The following is a 19,829-nucleotide window of genomic DNA, read 5'->3' as shown; positions in this document are numbered from 1 at the left end:
ACGAAATAGGTATAATTGATTCCCCCACAATACCGTTGAGAAAGCACTGGACTTAACTCAGGTTAAATCATTTGCCTGTCTTCAGAGTCAAAAGTCAACCCCAGGTCTGTGCCTGAAAAGACTCAATATTCTCTCGTTCTCTCATGCAGAAATACACAAAGATATTATATGCAAGGTCTTGAACTGGGATTATTCCACTACCTACCTGCCTATCATTTTCTTTCACTGAACATACTGGGTTCTATTTTTACCTCTCTGACTATTCGAAGGCAGGGAGCTTCCCACAATAGAAAACCTAGCCCTGTGAAGCGAGCCTCATCTCTATGAGAAGTAAAGGGAGGAAGGACTGAAGCCCCGCCTTTCCCTTCCAGCGGGATTCAGTTGTGAGCTGCTAGCCTTGGAGCCAAAGAAAAGCTTTCATTTGTTCACGGTCATAACCCTAGCACCTAAAACACCCGCACCTGGTAGGCATCCAAGCATTAATTATGGAATGAACTTTCAGATATTCAGACTCAGTTAACATGTCTCTACATGCTATTTTAAACAATTACATGTTAATTGTTTAAACAATGTATGTTAATAATTTCTAATAAGGATGTTTTATTTAAATGAAATGATTCAAATTTATTAATAGAAGCTGAATCAAGAAAGTTCAGACTTAAGGTATATTAAATCAGGGCTGGAAAGCTGGTTTGGGTTAGGAGTACTTCTTCTTGCAAAGGACCCAATGCCCACAAAGAGGCTCGCCATTTCCTTGGCACCAAGCATGCATCTGGTGCAAAACACTTATACACAAAAACTAATAATAAAATAAATCTAAAAAAAAGTAAAAAGACAATCAGGCAGCGGTGATGCACACCTTTAATCCCAGCACTCAGGAGGCAGAAGCAGGTAGATCTCTGTGAGTTCGAGGCCAGCCTGGTCTACAAATCAAGTTCCAGGACAGCTACGGCTGATACACAGAGAAACCCTGTCTCGAAAAATCACAAATAAATACATAAATAGATAGATAAATGGCATGTTAAACCTTCACCACAAAGAAATGATATATTTAAAGAGATAAATATGTTTACCATGATTTAAGCATTGCATGTTATATACTTATTTATAACATTACACGGCACCCTTTAGTATGTACAATTTCCATGGTTTTGTGTGTCACTTAAATGTTGAAAAATGAGGTGGGCATGGTGCTGCATGCCTTTAATCCCAGTATTCAAAAGGCAGAAGCAGGCAAAATTCTGAGTTCGTGGCCAGCCTGGTCTACATGGCGAATTCCAGGTCAGCCATGTAGACCAGGGGTTGGGGTGTATCTCAATAGCAGAGCACTTACCTAGTATGTAAAAGGCCCTGGGTTCAGTCTCCAACCCACAAAGTTAAACAAATAAGATATATGAAATATAGCCCTCAGAGCCGGCGTCTAACTGATTGAATCAGCGTCCATTAACGCACTGTGTATGGTCATTCCACATGGATCTGCTTCAAGTAACTCAGGAAAACGACAAAAAAGAAATTCCTCTTTTGGCTTTCTCATGTCACATTAATAGAAAAGGCCTATGTCAAAATGAATTGTGTGTTTAGATGTTAACTATATGCCCTCTAAAACTGAATCAACAGTTTCCCCCTGCTACATAAAAAATGTTCTTTTTTAAGGTTTTACTTTTCATTTCAAACTGATTCAACCTAATGTTCTGAGTCTCCATTTCCTCTGTCACAGGCAGCAAGATGTTAGAAGAATTAAAGTAACCATTCTGTGTACCACAATGCTTCCCCTGAGAGTTGTTCTCAACATGTGTATTGCAACCCCTTTGGGATCAAATGTCCCTTTCACGGGGGTCACATATCAGATAGCCTGCATATCAGACATTTACATTACAATTCCTAACAGCAGCTAAATTTCAGTTATGAAGTAGCAACTAAGTAATTGTATGGTTGGGGGTCCCCACAACTTGAGGAACTGTGTAAAAGGGTCCCAGCATTAGGAAGACTGAGAACCACTCTCCTAACAGAAGACCTAGACCTATGAACCAGGCTTCACCTCTACGAGAAAAAACAAGAGAGGCCTGACAACCCTGTATTTCCCTTCAGTGGAATTAAGTCATTAGAAACAAGGAAAAGTTTGGACTCAAGGAATTATCATGATTTAATAGACCTAATAGCTATTCTTCCCAGCAATCTAGACAATAACCTTATGGAGTTTTTTTGTTTTGTTTTGTTTTGGTTTTTTTTTTGCCATTCTATCGTTAGACTTCTATGGTTACCAAACAGAAAGTTCTTACCATACTTACAGATTTTTCATGGCCAGGGTGGGTTTGATCAAAACACATTATATACATGTGTGAATATTCAATAAAATATTTTAAATTAAAAAAGAAAGCTGAGCATGCCCTTAATCCCAGAACTTGGGGTGGAGAAAGGAAGAAAGGAAGGAAAGAATATGGAATTTTTCCATGGTCTTTACTTATCCTTTTAGTTTTTACAATGATTAGCCTACAAAGACTTTTTATAGGCCCAGAAACCTGCATTATAATAAATATGACTTTACTAATCACTCAAGTAACATCAAGGCCTCACTGTATGCTCCTGTCACAGGTTAAACAAAAGGCATTTACACCATCTGGAGTGAAGTGGGCAAATGTTTCAGTCTTGCCTTACTAAGGAGTGACAAGAAAATGGTCAACCTAAATCTGGAACCTACTCAGTTTTCACCAGGGTCAAGAAAACAATGTGATCTCTCTTTCAACATTCTCATTCATCGGTCCCCTAAGCGCCCTTGAAATGACTTGGCGGTGGTATTCTTAGTATTTTCTTGCCTTTCTGCTCATTTAAAGATCACTCTGTAACATTAAGAAAGCACTCACAACTGCATTCCATTGCTGTTAGGAAAGGTCCATCAAGCACACACATAAACTACTTTTAACTTTATACATGACGGAAGCGGCCCAGAGGATTCAGCTGTCAGTCAGTATCAGCAGAATCACCATTACTACCATTCAAGCTGGGATTCTGCCTTTTGCCATGTCGGAAATCAGACCTTGTTCATGGCAGGCAAGCACTCTATGACTGAGCTATACTGCAGCCCCAAAGTACATCTTCTAACTCCTGATCCTTTTCTTTTTCTTGTCAGTGTTTCACAAACTGAATGTATTTTTATATAATCCTCAAAGAATCAAATATGTTCACTGAATCTGGAGATGTAGCTCAGTGGTAGAGGGCTTGCCTGGACTATCATATGAGACCCTGGGCTCAATCTCAGCTCTAAAAACATCTCCACTAAGATGCATTTAAAAAAAAAAAGCTTTCTGAGCCTCCTGTAAAGAAGAATAAAATCATTATTTACCTAGTTCTAGTAAAAAAAAAAATTGGATATTCATTTGGAACCATGGCTTTAGATATAGCCCATTGCTTCGTGTTCAGTTAAGCTACCTAAGTGGAACTTTCAATTGCCTTTGGTGTGTAAATCCCAAAACTAGGAAGAATGCACAGTTCCACAAACAGAACATCGTATCATTTCTAGTACAGGGGAAACAGCAAAGTCATCAGCATGGATTCAGCTGCAGCATGCCTCTCGGCCAACTGACTAGAAAGAACAGATCCCAACTGAGGGTCTATGCACAGCGTCAGAACTTGAACATTCTTCTTTGTGGCAGCTCTTACACATCCATTGTGGGGATCTTTCATCATTTTAACTATACACTTACAAAATACAAAAGCACGTCTAGAATCCTAAAGCATGTAAATATGGGCATGCTTGCATCACAGTTGACAGCGAAAGCACTGATGGTGACAATCACTGAGTGTCTCCAAAGCACACACGGCTAGCACGTCTGTGTAGATTATCATTAGAAACACAAGCACAAATCCTCTCATTTAAGACCCAATAAAGGGGCCTGAGAATGAAGCCACGGAAGCCTGACCACCTCGGGTAGATCTGGGAACCCACACAAGGTGGGAGAACCAACCTATTCTACAGAGCTGTTCTCTGACCTACGCATGCACACCATGGTACATATGCACAACCCCCCCTACATGCACACCACACATGTATACAACAACAGTAAGCAATGATAGCACTGAAACCACAAATAACCTGGTATTTCTCTACAAACACCACAAGAATCAGCCCGACTTACTTCTGCTTAGGTATTATACTAAAGGTCATGAGTCTACCAGTAAATCTTCTATTTTAGAAACCAGTTCTTATGAAGAATTCAGAGAATGCATCCTCTGCAAGTCTAAAGTGAGCACTGGCTGCACAGAATCCCTTCTTTATCACATTGGGAGGGCGAGCAGAAGGCTTAGCAGTGAGGCACGGGGCCAATTCCAAACCTCCTCCCACCACCTGCTCTGACCCATCCACCACATTAGGTTTCGGGGCAAGAAGGGCATGGCGACTTGTCTGGTTTAAGACAACAATTTTGTCCAAATGTTCATTTTGTAGTTTTGAGACAGGCCCATAGTTGCAGGGGCATCTGAATTCTTTGGTTTTGTTCCTTTGTTGTTTTAGAGAGAGAAAGGGTTTTTTTTACTCTGTAGTCCAGGCTGGCCTGGAACCTACGAGGTATCGCAGGCCAGTCCCAAACAATCCTCCCAAGAGCTAGGATCACAGGCATAAGGCACTACGCCTTGCTGAACGTTTTTTGATGGATGAGGACGGTGTGGAGAAAGAAGTACCATGCTCAAAAAGAGGTGAGGCACTCCATCCCATGGTTCCGCCACCCCCTTCACTTGGAACTTTCTGCACTGCCCCTTGCCATTCAGCTCCCCCTTCCTTTCAGCCACTCAAGAGCAGTTTCTAGTTTTCTCTCCAGAGAATACCTTAAAATAACGCTCTGCACTCAAAATGGCCACTGGGGGCATGGAATTTCCGGCAGGAGAGCAAACAAAGCAGGTTCAGTGTGTGATACATTGTTTGGGTCCTACTAAGGTCCAGCCGCTGTGTTGGGTCCTGGTGATGGGGACATAAAAAGAATTAGACCTTGCCACTAAGGACCCCCCTAGTGCGGAAGGTAGAGAAACCCAAGACACATGACTTGATTCTAGAAACTGTCTGAACTTAAAGCCACACTCGGCTCCTGCACCTCTATCATACCTTCCAGTGGCCACTGCTGCTTCTAGCAAAGTGCTGAGCCAAACCATTTGACACATGAAAACATGGAAATCCATCATTAGCATTTATTTAAATCAGAAGTTTTCATTGCGTGACAATATGCAGTCTCGGATCACTTCTGCATTTCTACTTCTGTTCATAAACTCTAGAAGAAAGCCAGACATGGTGGTGTACCTGGTGTCCAACCACTCAGGAGGCTGAAGATTACAAGTTTGAGGCCAGGCAGTCCTTATCAGAACAGGAAGTCCTTATTAGAATATGCTAGCGCAGGCCCTCTGGATAAGTGAGACTTAACCATACTATGAACCCATAGTGCACTCTAAACTCCACAGACTCATACATTTTTGTTAACCAAAGTGAGACCTTCCCTCCTTATCCTGATGCTGAGCATGGCTAACTTGGAGAGCTTGTATCTTAATTGGATAAGGAGTTTTGCATTTCTCGGCTGTTGCTTCCAATTTAGCATTTGTCTCCAATGAGTAGGGATTAACACCTTGGGTCTTTTACTTTGAGGAAAGGAGCTGGCAGATTCAAGTGGGGAAGAATCAAATTACAAAAAAAAAAAAAAAGTAAGATATTGTCAAGGGACCGTATCTAATTCATCTCAATATCCTCCACAGAACCTAGCAGAGAGCCGTGAGAACTCCAAAGCCAGCTTTTGTGGTTCCTGGGGATAGCCAGCTGCCTAACACAAAGAGGCCAGTCTTGTGAACAAGTTTTCTAAGCCAGAATGGCCACCCAGGAGGTCAGAAGCATGAACAGCCTTCAGAACCGATTTTCAGTTCCCAGGTTTAATTAAGGAATGACTTACAACTCTAAGAGTCAACAAAAATGGGATTTCAAAGGTACTTAAAATTGAACATAAAAACAACCAGGAAAAATAACCCTACCTACCCCTCCCTATTTTTTTTTTCCAATTTCAGAACTTTAACACGGGAAATTTTTTAATGTGAAATTACTTCCCCTTTCCAATTCTACTTGCTATGTATTTTGAGAACTAGTCTGAAAAACTCAAGAAGATTTTATTCTGAAGAAACGACTACATACATGCTCTGTAAGTGGTTTCATGCTTGCTTTAACAAATATCTTCTTTACTGCCAACTCAGATATTATGCAAATAATCCATATTCTCTCCAAAGAGGGAAGTAGAATTCTGATGAACTCTCTACCCCGAATTTCATTGTAGTCAATAATTATAACTTGACTCAATCCACTGGATTTGGATTCAGTTCCTCCTGGCTTGGTATTCACTTTGTGGGAATAAGTTTTAAATGACTCAAACGTAAGAGGGGGAAATGAACAGAAGGGCTTGAATAAATTGAGAGGATGTCAATTCGAATAATACTATTTTTATTCTTAGCTCACCCTTATTGATAGGGAAAAATGCACCTTGGTTGTTCTGGTGGAAGCACCACCTCAACTCCCCTCCTCCATATCGTTCCCCAAACCCACCCCCTCAAAGCCCACCAAACACGGCTCCTCCCCCAGAGATGCTCAAGACCACTCCCACAGGGTATTTAAACTGCATCCCAGAAAACAGGTTTTCCGGTCTCTGGTCCCCATCTCCTCTCTGCGGGGCTGGAGATCACCCGGGAATGCTTTATCCATTAAACCAGGGCTTTTTCTAATTCGGTCTGATTTGGATTGCTGTGTCGGCGGAGAGGCTTATTGGGGTGGGGAAAAAAAAAGCCTTTTCATTGGTAATACATAATGATTTTCCAGAAAAAGCAAACACTTGAAAAGGTTCTCAAGACATACACAATTATGACAATTTATTCCATGCCTATCAACTAATTTCAATCTTCCTTGGACATTTGTGCTCACCATAGAATTGCAAAACTACGAGAAAATTCTCACTAGAAGCAGTGACCCACCTGTATAGTCCCAGCTACTTGGGAAGCTGAGACAGAGAACTACGTAATCCCAGGGGGTTCAAGGTCAGTTGTGACCTTTAAAAAATGTTATTACTATCCCGGTGGTGGTGGCATACACATTTAATTCCAAGCACTCGTGAGGCAAAGGCAAGTAGATCTCTGAGTTTGAGGACAGTCTATAGAGCAAGTTCCAGGACAGCCAGGGCTACATAGAGAAGCCTTGTCTCCAAAAAAAAATCCTCACTGACTTGTTCCTTACTTATAAACAGAGCCATAACATACTTGGCATTCTTCAGCAAAAAAAGAAGTCAAATGTACTTAGTCAGTGAAAAACCAAACACCTAAAGACCTGAAGTCCCTTCAGCATCATCAGAATACTGCTGTTTACACTTTAAAATGTGGCCACACATTTCCCACAGCTCCACAGGTCTGTGCATCTCATTGATTTGCTTCTGATAACGGACTAAAGAAAACTGAAAGGCCCCAGTTTGAAAATAAACCTTAAACAGGACAAAAAGGCATCCTGCAACAAATATTCTAGTCTTCCCATAGTTGGCCATCTTGGATCTTCTCATTAACTAAAATGACCCCCCCTCCTCATTTTTTTTTTTGTGTGTGAACTTCCTCCCAGTCCTAGAAGTCAGCACCACTATATGAGATAATACAGTTGTAAAAGCTACTTAAAGAAAATAAGGGCAAAGTACCTTTGGCTTTTCTTAAGTTTACATCTGTTAAAAGTTGAGAGCTTTTCTATTTCTTTGCATAATATTACAGGACATAGTGACCCAATCCATGTTAACCCTATCTATCCTAGTATAAGTCAACAGGCACACATGCCTGAAAGTGGTTCTCCATTTTACTACCCTGCTAACCCACAGACCCTCTGGGCAATCTACAATCATATCCATGTTGATTGAGTCTAGTCTAAAGAAGCTCAGCTTGAGCCGGGCAGTGGTGGCGCACGCCTTTAATCCCAGCACTCGGGAGGCAGAGGCAGGCGTATCTCTGTGAGTTCGAGGCCAGCCTGGTCTACCAAGTGAGTTCCAGGAAAGGCGCAAAGCTACACAGAGAAACCCTGTCTCAAAAAAAAAAAAAAAAAAAAAAAAAAAAAGAAGAAGAAGAAGCTCAGCTTGCACTCCCCTATTAATATGTTTGATTTGTTTCCCCAACTCTCACATACCCAGAAACACCCCTCTCACTCCCCTGTCCACATTATCACAACTTTATGAGGCCTTACTTCTTCTGTGCTTAGCGTCTATCAGTCCTTAGGAGGATGCTCAATCTGCCCAGCATCCCTTGGGTACATGTCTTGGATTAGCCTACCATGACTATGCTCTTTGTTTTCCTCTTTAAGCCAATTCTCTTCCCCACGACAAATGTCCTATCACTACAGACAGTATTTGAAAGTTCTGGTGTGAGAGGGATGTAGTTGAATAGTGGAATGGCTTGGCTAACATGAGCAAGCTCTTGTGTTTGATCTCAAGAAGTGAGCATGTGCGCACGCGCGCGCAGCACACACACACACACACACACACACTCAGCAGGGGTCCTACTTTTGCTTCTTATTGCTGTGATAAAACACTGACCAAAAAAAAGCAACTTGGGGAGGAAAGGGTCTGTTTCATCATGGAGAAGTCAGGGCAGGCGCTGAAGCAGAGGCCATGGAGGAAGGCTGCTTACTGGCTTGCTTTCTCACACCCCAGACCCACTTGTTCAGAGGCGGCACCACTCACAGTGGGCCAGGTCTGCCATATCAATTATTAATCAAGAAACTGCCCCATAGGCTTTCTTACAGGCCAATCTGATGGGGGCATTTCTCAATTGAGGTTCTCTCTCCTCAGATGACTTCTGCTTGTGTTGAGGTAACAAAAACCAAACCAACACACAAAGAAAGGGAATTTGAAGTATTAGGGGTCAAGACTTATGAGAGGCTTCTTGAACACCTAAAGTGTAATGAGGGATGATGAAACCCAATTACTCCTTATGCTAACTTTAACAAAAATTAAGAGAAAAGCGAAAACATAAAAAAGCTTCACTTTCTTGTACATTCAAAAAGATAAAACACCTCCAGTGTCGCCTAAGAGATACATTCCCAGTTATTCATTAGCATAGTTAGATTTTGATGTGTGAGAAGATCCTACCTCAGTCAAAACTTTTGCTGGCCAAGCTGCTACACCAGTGAGGCTCCCTGGTCACTCATCCCCTGAGAATTCTTCCAGGGCACTTACAAAATAAAATGTAAAACACTTAACTTAGTCACACACATTCACTGAGCTTCAGCCCTGGGTCAGGCAGTGAGCTACGAACTGCTGAAAGGTGGACAAGATGCAGACCGGGCCCTTGGTGACCTCATGAGCCCGAGGGGGCAGACAGCCATGCTTTCCCACAGAGAGCTAGGATGAGGCATGGGATGGACTGGGACAGTGCCATAGTAATCTTTCCTGGGTAGAGATAAATGTGTATTTAGTTCAAATAGGGCACCAACGACAGAAGAGAAAACTGATTTAACCCAAGTCTACCTTGGTGAACCAATGAGGTTAGCTGGAGTTACTTACAGGAGTGTGGGCAACTTATCATCAAAAAAGTCCCGTCTCTGGCAATTGTTAACTGCTTCTATACCCTGGAGGAGGGAAGCAGGGCCTAGGGAAGCTCTCCAGCAGTGCCACGGGAGCCCTCCCTCCACCCAGTGAGGGAATGCCAGTCTCCTGACAGCCTCATGCAGGTGACTCCAGCTGCTCAGATTTCAATACAGCAAGGGCCATGTTATGGCTGGAGGACAGAATTCCACAACAGATCTAGCTATACAGAGGGTGCTGTGTGGACCCCCAGTCAGGGAGACATTCATTCTGCTGGTGAAGGAGAAATAAGCAGGTGGGCTGCTCCCGGGACAATGGAAGACAGACCATCATCCCACAGCAGGCAAGGTGAGTATAGGCAGCATGGAAAACAGAGGACAGAGGGCTGAGTCCATGAGTTTGCTGATGTGCATCCAAGGGAGAGACAGATGAGCTGAGCTGGAGAGGTCCATTCATGGAGGGCTGCATGGACTAAGACAAATAGTTCCATTTGTGGAGGGTTGCATGCACCAAGAAAACAACCTGGGACTGTTTCCTAGCATAGGAGTGGGGAGCCAGCAGAGTTTTGTTTTTTTCTCTTTAAGCAAGGGAATGACATGAACAGATGTTTTACTCATATTTATGCAGTGAAAGCCAGAAGGTCCATAAGAATGGAAATTAATCCATAAAATGACAACATAGCCTGAAAATGTACCGCACTGTCTCTATTTTCCAGGAGCACTACACTGAATTATGGAAAGCTGCTCATTAGAGTTGCATACAAAACTCTTGAGGGAAAGCAAGTAGAAACTTTGTACAGAGAATCTTTCTTCAAAGGACACCGAGAGAATACTTGCATCTATCTCCCTTGTGACAGACTAAATTAACCCGAACAGTTCATTCTGAAAAGATCAGCTGCCAATCCTGCAACTCAATTGGTTCCCAACACCTCTTCATTGGCTAATTTGATCCATATCGGTTAAACTTTTCATGAGATGAAAGCTGGTTCATAATAAATTCCTTCAGTGGCCTCTCGGAACCTTCACTGTAAGACCCAAACTGCTGAGAAAGGTCTCTAAGACACCTTGGGATCTGGCCTCCAATGCCATTCTCCAGCGTATGCCCTCCAACTAGCCGTAGCTCCCTGGTAGCTCACATGATCTCACTTTTGCTGACCCTGATTCCTCTGCTTGGTTTTCTCCTCCACTACATCACAGAGCCCTGTAAAGCTCCCTGATGGATCCAGGTACACGTGGCCAGCCCCTGATAACCAGTGGTACTCACCTCCTGAAGCACAGACCAAGTAACTTGCTTCCTTTCCCATCCTAGCCTTTAACCAAAGGTCTCAGATGCAGTCAGTGTTCATCAATTTCCTCCCTTCCCCTCCCCACCAAAAGATGAGATGGCTGGGTCCCCAGTTCCCCCACATTATATCCTGAATGAGTGAATAAGGAAACTACAGATCCACTGCCAAGATCTTTCTCACCCTCAGCATTAAGGCTGTCTTCCTCTTGCAATCTTCCCAGGATGCGCACTCACTGAGAGACACTCATTAGGGAGGGACCCAGGAGCCCTGCCCTGTACATGTGAATAGCATGAACAGCACTCACATATTATTCTTAGACATTACTCTTTGGATACATTCATAGTGCGGTATCTGAAGTTCTCAGAGGACAAGGCATACCTGCACAGAGGAACACCAGGGCTGGGCAGTTGAAAATGGTGTCAGTTTGGGCATTCGAGTTAAAACCAAGAGGACGAGGATGACCCAAGCAAAAGTCCATTCATACTGATTGTAGTGTTTTTCTTCAATGGGCTTCCTCCCAATCAATCAATCAATCAATCAATCAGTCTTCGTCTCTCCCTCCAGCTCTCTCTCCCGCTGTTGAGTTCACATTTAGTCTGTGAGCGGAATAGGCCCACAAGAACATTCCCTGATTTGCTCCTGCTAAAAGCACTCCAAAGTACAGTCCTACGTGCTCAGAAAGCAAGAAAGGCTTTAGCTCCAACCAGCACTCCCCCATTCCCTTACCTTAGCACTCCCACTTTGCAGTGCCTACCCCACCTCCTGCAAATTCTGCCATGAGGGGTGGAGGCCTCTACAGGCCTCGGCCCTACAGCACTGACTGAATGGCTATCCCAGTGAAAACCACCATCTGTCCTCGAAAATACTCTCTGCACTTCCCCCCTATAAAGTCTGGAGCTAGATGGACATAACTGCCATGCTCTCCCCACGACAGCGCACTAGTGGTCTACTTTCACTGGCAGGTGAACTGGAGCCTACGGGCCCAGAGTGCTCTCATTTCACACTACACCGGCCACCGCCGCCGCCATTCCAAGCCCCAAATCAGCCTCCTTGCCGTTTTCTCCACTATGCCCTATTCCCGACTTGATGCTCATAGACTTACTTCTTCGCTGATTCAAGTTCTAAGCTTCGCTGGGCTCTCAGCCCTGCCCCGAAGGCTTTGCCTTAATTCCTTCAAAGCCTCCTGTATTCCAGGGACCTGTGTCACAGGCCTACAAAAGACTAGGAAAGAGCTGGAGGATCCAGCGCAGTGACAGAGCACCTGCCTAGAAGAACAGGAAACTTGAGCTTTCATGAATGGAAAGAATTCATTGACGGCCAGCATGTGTACAGCTCTACCTCCTTCTAGAAGGGTCTGGAACTTCCGGTAATCTCAAAGGAATGTATGGCCCGAGAAAAAGTTAAGATCAACTGCCATGCTAGCTTTCCTATACCCACGCTGCATTATTTTATGTAAGAACTCTGGTTTTCTGTAATTGTAAAAGCGAAACACGTTCAAGGAAGAATTCTGAATCCAAAACTACAACTTAGAAAATAAAAGTCGCTTAGCAACTAACTCAGTGCCTAGGCTGCCTGTTGTTCCTCGGCTCCCTTCTATTTGGATTTCCAGTTGGTTTCTGGTAGCCACAATGTTTCAAATGATGTCAGAGAGACTTTAGCAAACAAGGAATTTTGGGTGAGTGTTCAAAAACCCCCTTTAGTTTCTAAGACACAGCCATGAACATAATCACTATGTGAATGTCATACCACTAGGCAAGTAAAGGCTATAAACTTTAAAAGTCTAGGCATTTTGATGGGCATGGTCGTGGTCCCCTGTGATCTCAGCAGTTAAAAGGAGGAACCAGAAGCGTCACAAGTTCAAGGAATGCCAGGGCTACATAAGGAGCTCTGTCTCAAACAAACAAACTTGCTAGGATTTCAATAGGCTATGGCAATCCCTGGCCTACCAAATAGCATCTTTTCACTTAAAATGTCTGGACTTGCATCAATTAGGGGAAAAACAAAGACAGATGGCAGTAATAATCCAATTACCAACTTGAGGAGAAGCAATTAAACCATTACGAGTCAGTTTATTATTATTTTTTATATTTACTTACTTATCTTTCTATTTATTGAGAGAGAGACAGACAGACAGTTCATTCCCTTGCGGGGGGGGGGGGGGGGGGGGGTCAGTGGAGAGCTGGCAGAAATCGGATCTCTGCTTTGAGTATCTGGGTCCCAGGGAATCAAACTCCGATTGCCGGGCTTGGTGACAAGTGCCTTTACCTGCTTGAACCCTCTCATCCACCCAGTGCTCCTATCGTTCAGAGACAAGTGATCTGTAGGTGTGTGGCGGCACAAGCATGGCCATCAGTGGACAGCTTGTGGAAGTCAGTTCTCTCCTTGCCCCTTCTGGATCCCAGGGATCAAACTCAGCTCATCAGGCCTGGCAGCCAGCAGCTTTACCTGCCAAACCATCTCAGTGGTCCATAGACTTTTAAAATAATCAAGTTTCCTTTACTCCCAAAGTGCGCTTGTGATAAAAACATACAGTACATGAAATATCATTGCAAGCAAAGGCCCTCGTCATCTCTCTCATACAGTCACAAACTTGTGACGTAAACCCCTTCTTTCCATCAATGACATTAGAGAGTAAGTATATGGCTTCCCATGCAGGCGGCTTTTCAAAGAACGTCCATTTGGTGCAGTAATCTCAATACTGCCTACGTATTTCACAATCAAGATAATTCCGGCAAAATAAGATTATTGATTTTCTTGAATCAAGTGAGAGATTCATGGCCACATGTGAACTGTATGGCGAGATTTCCTTCCCCGCCCCATCACCTTCCGGTTTGTAGTGCTGGGGATGAAATCCAGGATCAGTCGCTTGTTAGGCAAGTGTCCTATCACTACACCCACAGCCCAATAATACTCTGAGTCAAGAGGGACAGCAAAGACAGCTCTCTCCAAAAGTCCGGCAGCGCCCATAGAAAGGCGGAATACCTTTCTACAACATTCCGCCCGGGGCCCCTGCTCAACTGTTTCAGTTTCTCTTCCTTCCTTTGCCACTAGGCTCACCCAGGAGGAGCTGTAAAGCACTCAGGAACCCACTGTCACCCACTGTAGGCGCTGCAGCCCCCAGCCAGATCAGGGACTTGCCCCTGCTTTCTGGTGAACTGGCAGTGACCACGTTCCAGCTTTAAGCCAGATGGTCAACCCACACACAGGCGGTCAGTCTCCTTAGGTTCCTGAAGCACATTCCCTTTCCCAGACTATCCACTGGAAGGCGCGGAGAGAAACACAAGTGGACAGGGCAGAACTCAGAGCTGAAAGGGCAGTAGGTGTCTTCAGCATCCCTCTGGAACCAAGAGCCCGACTTGGTATAACGAGGTGTTGAATCGCCCTCTGCAATGTGAACCGCAGCTGCAGTTCTCTGTGTGTAGTCTGACCATAGCCGCAGACTTCCCCACCCTGTCAGATACCGTTCTTGCTGCTGTAGCTGAGAGCCAGCCTTGCTGATCCCAGCTCTCCGCTCTTCCCTACAGCTGCTCTCATGGTGTGGCCACAGCCCGAGAACCACTGCTGCGGAGGACAGCCTGAGCGACTGAATGCCAGCCGGCAGCTATGTTTGTCTCGACCCTGAGGCCTTTTCTATTCCTCTTCCAATAGTGGATGAAGACTGTGAAGGTTCACTAGGGACCAAGTAGACGGCGGTGTGCCGCTTACACAGGAAGTGGTGGAAAATGACTTAACTTTACTGACAAAGGCAAGGTGGTTAAGAATAAATACGGTGAAATTAGAACATCAGCTTCACTTCTTCAGAGTGGTGGGTGTGGACGTGATGATTTTTCCCTTTCAGTGTCTGGGTTTCCCTCAGAGATTTCTAACACTAAGTATTCCTGGTACAATCCAAAAACATACAAGGACTAAACTTGAGGAGGGTTATTATCGTGGGGAAAATCTACATACTGTTTATCTCTCACGTTCATCCTTTTAAGGGTACATTTCTGTGGTAGTAAGTACACTCCCACTGCCATGTGCAGTGATGCACGCCTCTAACTCTGAGGCAGGGGGATTGAGAGGTTGAAACCACCCTGGGTTACATGGCAACACCGTGTCTCAAAAGCCAAATTACCAAAATAGAGTAGTCATTGAATGACTAATTTCCAAACTTTAAATTATCCATCCGAAACCCCAGTCATTAAACATCACCTGTCCACTCTGTTCCTGCTAGTCCCTGGTGATCCCTATTTTCTATTTCGATGTATTTGCCTCATCAACATACCTTATAATTGGAATTGTCTGTTTCTGTCTGGTTTGTACCACCTGCATGAGGCTTTCAAGATTCGCCCATCCTGCCATGTATGTTAGAATTTCATTTGTAAAACTGAGTAACACCCCACTGCACATATATACCACGTTTTGGTTTTGTCTTCATCTGGAATGTTTCCAACTTTTGGCGACTGTGAGTAATGCACCTATGAGCCTAAATACACAGATTATGTTTTGGAGTCTCTGTTTCAGTTCTTTGGTGAGGAGTTCCTATTTCTACCTAGAGGCAGTTCTATGTTTAAATTTCCGAGGAACCACTAAGTTATTTTTCACAGCAGTTATAGCATTTTCAATTCTCAACAGCAACCGACGAACGTCCAGTTTCTCCACATCTTCACACCTGCTATGGTGCAGGGTCCTTTTGGAGGGCATATGGGTGGCATGGCATGGCATCGGAATTCTGCTGTTTCCACAATTATTGAGCAGCAGCAGTGTCTATTTAACTCCTTTGCTTGTTTAAAAACAAGGCTTCTCCATAGTTGCTGAGTTGGAGGAGTTCTTCCTGTGTTCTAGATGTTAGTCCCTTTGCAGATATGTATGTGGGAAATTTTCCCAACCATTTTGTGGGTTGCCTTTTCACTCTCTGGCAAGTGACCTCTCATGGGAACAAAAATACTGGGCTTTGTTTTATTTTTTTTGTTTTGTTTTTGTACACAGTTTTGCTGTGTAGCCCAGGCTGGGTCCAAGCTAGCCTTAAACTGATACTGATCCTAATGTCTCTACTTCCTAAGTGCTAGGATTCCAGATGTGTTCCACTAAATCCCAGTCTCTTTATGTTTTAAAAGATAGGATCTTTGCTTTGTAGCCTGACTGTTTACAATGTACTCAGTACATAGCCCGGAGCTGACCTTGAACTCCCAAGTCCTAAGATCACTGTCTACTACCATGTTCAGCCTCAATTTAGTTTCTTTTTTGTTTTTTTTTGTTTTTTTTTTTTTTTTTTTTGAGACAGGGTTTCTCTGTGTAGCTTTGCGCCTTTCCTGGAACTCACTTGGTAGCCCAGGCTGGCCTCGAACTCACAGAGATCCGCCTGCCTCTGCCTCCTGAGTGCTGGGATTAAAGGCGTGCGCCACCACCACCCGGCTCAATTTAGTTTCTTAAAGAAAGTCTGGGGAAAAAAATTCAAGATCCAACAGACAATCTGGAGAAATTGGTCCCTACTGTTTTCAGGCTTTATGAGAAATCAAAGCTTTATGGCTTCATTGGAAAAGGAACAAGCACCAAGGTCTTTCTCTTAAGATTACAAACTCATGACTCCTTCCCTCTAGGTTCCTCTTTGGAGCAGCTAAGGCTATTGAACCTTGGTGGAGTAATGAAAGCCACAGAAAGGGAACCCATACTGGTTATGGCAGTGAATGCATTGGGTACAGGCAAAATGATGGAGACATGGGATCTTACATAGTTCCTGAGTTTCATCAGCTCCCTTTTTTCTAAGCAGTCCTCAAATACACAAAGCCTCAGAATTGCCAGCACTGAAGAGAATAGAGTATTTGTCATTATTGTGAAAAGGTGGCGGGGGGGGGGGGAGGATGATATGGACACCCAGGTTTATTTCTGCCGTGAAGAATCAAATCCTTCAGAACTGATTCAGATTCTGAATTGCAGGCCAACCCTTTCGTTTTGGTTTGTTTGTTGACATGTGGTCTCACAATGCAGGGTGATCTGGCCTCAAATTCAAGACCTTCCTCCTTTGGCTTCCCAAGCACAAGGATAACAGCCCATCCAGCATCAGTCACTCAGAAGCCGGGATTCTTTCATGCCAGCTGAGTGCTCTACCACTGAGTGGAGTCCAAGCCTTTTTCTTCCCTCTCTGCCCCTTTTTCTTTTCTCTTTGCATCTCTCCATCCTATCCCCTTCTCTTGCTTGCAAAAATGGGCCTTCTAAACAAGTGTTTGTCATATGGGGGGGTCATTTTCTAACTATTGTTGAAGCATAATTCCTCTGGGCAGTGAGGAAGGAGTTACACTCAGTTTCTTCTAAGGATGGCCATGTGCTCATACTCAAATGCCCTAAAACGGCCATGGCTCAGTAGTTCATGTGAATAAACTGAGCGCACATTTCTAGAACTTCAATGTCCTTAGTCTATAGGTTAGAAACACATGGCAGGTTTTGAATATTGCTATCTTCAAAAAGATTTATTTATGTATGTATGTATTCACATGTGTGCACCTGTGTGCACAGGGGTCAAAGAGAATATCAGAACTCTCAGAGCTGGAGTTACAAGTGTTTAGAGGATGCTTAGACTGTCACATGGGTTCTGAAATCCAGTCTTCATGATTGAACTGTGAGTGCTGAGCCATATTTCCAGCACCCCACCCCACCCCACGCCAAGCATGAGGACTAGAATTCGGCTCCTCAGCACATAAGTGAAAGCCAGGGAGTCAGACACAGGGATCTCTGGGACAAGCTGGCTACCTATACTGATTAGAACTGGCCAGTTCTGGATTTAGCAAGAGACTCTGCCTCAATAAACACAAGCTGAGAATGGTCAGGGAAGACACTAGACACCAACCTCGGGCCTCCACATGTTGAGTGCATACACACCTGCAAATATGTGTGCCCCCACACATACAAACATGCATACACACGGACACACACACACACACACACACACACACAAACAGTACTGTCAATTACAGACCACTGACCTACCAAACTCGTTTTCTTTTTTTTGTTTGTTTGTTTTTGAGTTTGGGTTTTCAAGACAGGGTCTCACTATGTAGCTCTGGCTGTTCTAGAACTCACTGTGAAGAACAGGCAGGCCTCTGATCTGCCTGCTTTTGCCTCCTGAGTGCTGGGATTAAATGTGTGTGCCACTACACCTGGCTCCAAACTGTTTTTTATAGGCAGACTAACATCTGAAGGTTTTATGTTATCTAAGAAACACACCTCACACAGGGAGAAAATCAGGAACCAAATTATCTCCATGTGTTCACTTAGCAAATAATCAAGTTAGAAACTTCTAGAAAGGTTGTCACCTGGACATCCTAATACAAATAACTAAGAAATCTGAGTGTTAAATATTAAGAACCTGTTTATCTTTTCCTTTTTTGTTTTGACATAGGGTCCTAGTCTGTAGCTCAAGCTGGCTGGGAACTCACAAGCATCCCCTTTGAGCCTCCCTAGAGCTGGGATTACAGGTGTGTGTCATCTCTCTTTGAAGTAATGCAAATCACTAGGGGAAAACCCTGAACATTTTTAGCGTGTTAGCATAAGCTTCGCCCTCAAAACCATTTCATTATGGGTAGGAGTAAAGACAAGGTAGGAGAGAAGGGAAAAAAAAAGAAGCGCTTCTGTGCTCTGACTCTGGTGTTTATGGAAAGCTCCATTAGTACCTGGGCTATGCTGAGATGCATTTCATTACAAGTGTCATTTCATGCAATTCTAGCAACAACCTCATGAGGTGGAGAATACTACCATGACTTCTATTTTATCAATGGGAAAACAGAAGAAGAGAGCTTAGGCAACATGCCCAAGGGACTGATGGAGCTGCTACAGTGCAGTTCTAGGATGCCCCCTAGGACTGTTCTGCAGTCTACCTGCCTCTTACACGTAAGTGGGAACTGTGACTATTAGGAAATACTGCTCCCCCAATTAGGTTACCAAATAATTGACTCTGAGGCCATCAAAGGGAGGCCTAACTGAATTAGATGATTCCTAGAAGATGGACAGGGCTCGTCTTGAAGAGAAAGACTCACCTGCTGAGTTTGGACCAATAGACTGCCATGTAATAAGACAGCCAAGAGGCTAGGACTGACACCATTCTGATGGAGGCCGCCAGCTGCCAGCCAGCAAACGGGACCAGTTCCGACAACTAACCACTGAATTACGAAACTGAATTCTGCCAACCTGCACGAGCTCGGAAAAAGCCTCTAAGCTTGCAGATGACAGTGCTACCAAGGCCTGTGGCCTCAGAGGAGCGTCTTCCACTGAGCCCTGCCCATGCTACTGCCCCAGAGAAACTGGGACCTAGTCAGTGTGCACTATTTTAAGCTGCTGGATTTGTGGTAATATGCCATGCAGTGATAGAAAAGTAATATGGTAGGGATTCAAAGCCAGGGCTGCTTAACCGTGAAGTGCACACTCCTAACCACTACAGAAATTTCTGTAGCACTTTTTTATGAGTTCCTAAACATTTTAACGCTTCAAAACCAGTAGAGAGGCTGTATAAAACTCAATTGTAGAATGTTTGCCTTGCAGGTGTGAGGCCCTGGGTTCTGTCCCCAGTTGCAGGGTTTGAGAGAACAGAGGCAGACATAGAAGGAAAAGAGAGAAATCTGTAAATCTATGGAATCGCAGTGTTCATCATCGTTTCCTTTTCTGATGAAGTTTTTCAAGTTCAGGAATTGGGGGGGGCCTAGATCCTAGCACATAAGCACGCTTGCTGCTGCTGTCTTTGAGATCTCCTGAGAGAATACACATTCAGTAGGAAACCGTTCAAATATGATGTGAGACAAGGTAAGTCACGGAAAATGAGCAAGACAGAAACATAAGTTTTTATTTACCAAAACCCCCTTATTAGAGAGGACCTGGATTTTGCTAGAGCTCCAGGCTGTGCTACTGGCCAATATTTTCCTTCTGACTGGTGCACAAGCTACAGAATCTGTCGTCTGTTGCTTGCAAGCAGATGACAACACGGTACCTCTTTTTCCAGGGCTCAATCAAAACTTCAC

At 44.0% G+C, this 19,829-nt stretch overlaps 1 protein-coding gene across 3 annotated transcripts in view; it reads right to left on the bottom strand.

Annotated features, from left to right (window-relative positions):
- Positions 1 to 19,829, bottom strand: part of Dock11 (dedicator of cytokinesis 11) — a 183,969-nt gene that overhangs the window by 131,068 nt on the left and 33,072 nt on the right. The gene's annotated exons all lie outside the window — the stretch shown is intronic.

This window comes from Peromyscus leucopus, chromosome X (genome assembly GCF_004664715.2).
Source record: "Peromyscus leucopus breed LL Stock chromosome X, UCI_PerLeu_2.1, whole genome shotgun sequence".
In the NCBI taxonomy this organism is placed as follows: Eukaryota; Metazoa; Chordata; class Mammalia; order Rodentia; family Cricetidae; genus Peromyscus; species Peromyscus leucopus.
The sequence above is the reverse complement of the archived record's forward strand: the minus strand, read 5'-3'. Positions and strand labels throughout refer to the sequence as shown.